This window comes from Hibiscus syriacus, unplaced genomic scaffold (assembly GCF_006381635.1).
Source record: "Hibiscus syriacus cultivar Baekdansim isolate YM2019G1 unplaced genomic scaffold, ASM638163v2 tig00110202_pilon, whole genome shotgun sequence".
Lineage (NCBI taxonomy): Eukaryota > Viridiplantae > Streptophyta > Magnoliopsida > Malvales > Malvaceae > Hibiscus > Hibiscus syriacus.
This window is the reverse complement of record NW_024062625.1, coordinates 120,019-124,285: the sequence shown is the minus strand read 5'-3', so window position 1 is coordinate 124,285 and position 4,267 is coordinate 120,019. Positions and strand designations below refer to the sequence as shown.

Here is a 4,267-nt window from a genome sequence, read left to right as displayed (position 1 = left end):
ATTGTCCTTCGACTGTAGAGTATTTTTTTTGAGTTTTCTGATTATTAAAAGTTATAAAATGATCATCTGACTATATGAAATTATTTCGTTGAGTCCATCGACTATTAAAATTTATAAAATAGTCATCCGACTATTTATATGTTCCAAACTTATCATTTTTCGATAAAAATGACGATCGTCTTAGTTGGACGTAAACCTGTTGACTGAGATATGATAGTTGTTTAAGATTTTGGGATTATATTTTAACATATCTCAATCAACAGGTAAACGCCTAGCTCAAACTGCCATCAATTTTTTAACTGTAAAGGATGAGTTTGGAATATATAATTAGTTGGGTGATTATTTTGTAACTTTTAATAATTGTGGGACTTGAGGAACCATTTGTGTACTCTACCCTAAATATAAGTAGTGTGAGTTAATTGTAAAACATGTGTAAAGCTGTGGAATTAGGTTTCTCAATATAGTACCAATTATATGATTGAGCTAAAAAAGTAGGGTATGTTGTTCGGCCAATATGTGGGCTAAAACTGGTGAGCCTTTCACAACTATTCTGAAGCCTACATCATTGGCTTAGTGGGGGCATTGGGTATCGTTTCTTTCCTACTAGGGACCTCATCAAATTTGCTTTTTTTTCCCCTCACCCAAAGCATCTTGGAATTCCAATTTGTTTATCCATGAAATGACCGCTCACCAAAGTTCTCTCTTTCCATTAAAAAAACAAAACATTTGCTCATAAATAAAACCATGCATTGTTTTGACCACACAACATAATACAAACCGTGCATTGTTTATTTAGTATACAAAAGAATTAAGCACAAGATCCAACGTATTACATTCTCCATCATATGGGAAAAAGATGAAGGGCTTGTTTCTTATGTGGAGTGAAGAAGTATGTATTTAACTTTTTAATGGCAATTTATAAGGCCTGAAACAAATAAGGTTACCTGACATAAGGTCGTAAGGTTCACCAACCGACTTTAGCAAACAAGTGTTGAGGCCGAATTCAAAGAAGGGCATTTAATTGAGAGAGGGGAACATATGTGGGCGATCACTCTCATCCAAAGGATTGTCTGGACTGCATATGAAAGGAAAGAAACAATAGTCAGGCGCAAGAAACTCAAAGGGAATCCTAGCGCAAATCAAGGATACAATGGCCATTACATTACCTAGCTTGAGTAAAACTAACGCTGACACTCTTAATAATTACTCTTTGTTCAGCTTTGGGTCTTAATGCATTTATTTTAGAATAAATCTAATTCTAATCTTGAGAAAAGGTGACTATAAGAAAAAGAAAGAAATTGCTCATAGTGAATTTAAAACTCATGATATAAGTGAATACGAAAAAGATAGTTTATTATTATTATTTAAAATATTAAACATATAATTGAGTAACATGGAGACCTTTATTTCAGGTTTAAAAACTTGGAAAGTTAGTTGGTACTGCTACGTACAATTCTTGCTTCTAAAGTGAATCGAAGTGTAGCAGTTTATCTGTTTATGTTGGGTAAATATAAATGATTAATTATTTTAAATAAATATCTTCTAATACTAATTTATCAAGATGTTTATATATGATTTTTTTAAAATGTTTTAAAATTATAAATTTATAATTAATTAGATAAGTTGGATTGTAGAGTAGGAGGCAGTAGCCATCCCCCAAAGGTAAAAAGGTGGTTAAAAAAAGTTCTTTTTGTAGACAGTACTGCGATGTTGCTTATGATGATGCCTGCAATCTCCGACACCCGCAATCCTCTCTCCTTCCCCCTTTATTCACTCAAATCAACTCAACTCAATTAGCTGAGCTCTTATTCATTTACTTTATTCCCATGCCCAATCTCTTATTCTCCTCCTTCTTTAACCTCATGCAATTATAGTAACTTCTTCTACTTCATTTGTTTAACGTACAAATCAGCTAATACACCTTCTCTTCCTAGCTTCTTCTCCATGGCTGACAACAATTGTGGCTGTTGGGCTTTCTTGAAGCGCGGCGTTTTAAACTCCTCTTCTACTCACTCTACCAACACTATCCCTCGCACTAGTCTTGTTTATGATGCTGGTATTTTCTTTCTTCTTCTATTTATTTAATTATTGTCAGATGTCTCTTTCTCTTTAGCTTTTTGTTTTTGTTTTCTACTTGTTGTTTTCTTCCTTCCTCTGTTCCTTCTTTGCAGATTTCTGATAATAATCCCATGTCTTGCTTTGGTTCTGATTTATTCATTTATGTTTCTCCTATGGAATTACTGATCAAAGGAAGACGAATGATTGTCAATGTTTGTGTGCAGCTACAGAGACAAGATGCCTAAATGCTAGTCATAGAGACCTCTTCCCACCGAATGAAGCTCATCTTTCATCTGATAATCCTGATCCACCAACATCGAACAACAAATCTCGATGCCAGCTTCTCCAATTTACTTATCAGGAGCTAAAATCTGCAACAGGGAACTTTAGGCCTGACAGCATACTTGGTGAAGGTGGTTTTGGGTATGTCTTCAAAGGGTGGATAGAGGAAAATGGGACAGCACCAGCCAAACCAGGTTCAGGGATCACAGTTGCTGTCAAGAGTTTGAAACCAGATGGTCTTCAAGGCCATAGAGAATGGGTGGTTAGTAGAAATAATATATGTACTATGTGATCTGGGTTAGTAGATTCAATGTTGAAAGAGATTATTTTGCAGGTTGAGGTTGACTTCCTTGGACAACTTCATCATCCTAACCTTGTTAAACTCATCGGTTACTGCATCGAAGACGACCAGCGGTTGCTTGTATATGAATTTATGACCCGAGGAAGTCTCGAAAACCATCTTTTTAGAAGTAAGTCTCAAATGTTCTCCTTTCTTTTTGTCTTTCCAACTCGGTTTAAATCCTCTGTGAATTGGCTCTAATGGACAATTATAGAAGTTCATATGAAACTTGAAAGGAGTATTGATGTTGCCTTATCTAATTTTGCAAAGGGACAATACCTCTCCCATGGTCAAATAGGATTAAGATCACACTAGGGGCAGCAAAAGGATTGGCCTTCCTCCATGTTGGTCCAGAGCCAGTCATTTATAGAGATTTTAAAACATCCAACATTTTACTCGATCCGGTATGTATTTGTATCGGTGTCGACTCATTCCCTTGGTTTCATAGAATCATTCATATGGAAATTATTATTGCAGGAATATAATGCAAAGCTTTCAGATTTTGGTCTAGCAAAAGCTGGTCCTCAAGGTGACAAAACACATGTTTCTACTAGAGTTCTTGGAACCTATGGCTATGCTGCACCAGAGTATGTTATGACAGGTATTAATTAAACTTCTTAGACATGATCTGACTATTTGAAAGATGGAAATTTGATTCAACATTGGAGTTCCCCCCCCTTCTCAGGACACTTGACGTCTAAGAGTGATGTCTACAGCTTCGGTGTTGTATTACTCGAGATTTTGACTGGCCGAAGATCGATGGACAAAAAGCGTCCTAGTGGGGAGCAGAATCTCGTTGCTTGGGCTAGGCCGTATTTAGCTGACAAGAGGAAACTTTACCAACTGGTAGATCCCCGTTTGGAGCTGAATTATTCTCTTAAAGGGGTGCTTAAAGTTTCTCAATTAGCTTACAACTGCCTCCATAGGGACCCCAAAGCCCGTCCGACAATGGATGAAGTAGTGAAGATCCTCACTCCACTGCAAGACCTTAACGATCTCGCCATATTATCCCATCATTCCCGTCTATCTCAACAAGCAAGACGTAAAAAGAAACCAGAAGGACCTCATCAACAACTCCCCAGTGCTCAATCGAAAAGCATCAGAGATTCCCCTTGAATACTGGCAAACACAGGCGTAGATGATCTGTATTGTAGCATGGACATGAAATCAAGCTTAAGATTGTGTGAAGACAATATTTCAGGCTTGGATGAGCTAAAGTAGTAAAGCGAATTATTTCCTTTAAAACCTTATAGCAGAGAGAGCTAACCATGAATGTGGGACAATTATGTTGCAGTTTCCCAGTATTGTAATTAGATCAAACAGTATGCTGTGCTTCAAATCTAAATCTTCTCTCTTTCTTTCAATTGAGTGAAACAGACGCAATATATTGGCAGTGGGTTAAGTGCAGCAAATGAAATGAAGAGAGAACAAATAAAGAGAAAAAGAGCGAGTTTCCCATCAACTGTGCTCTTTCGAACTAGAATCTAATCCCTGCCTGGCCGCCTTTAACTTGTTCTGAAAATCACTTGCAAAATGCATCTTGACATCAGTTACGTATTCTGTAATGCATTCAATATGGAATCTTGC

At 36.8% G+C, this 4,267-nt stretch overlaps 1 pseudogene; it reads left to right on the top strand.

Annotated features, from left to right (window-relative positions):
• Positions 1 to 1,743: 1,743 nt before the first annotated feature.
• LOC120218971 lies at positions 1,744 to 4,027 on the top strand (annotated as a pseudogene).
• The last annotated feature ends 240 nt before the right edge of the window (positions 4,028 to 4,267 follow it).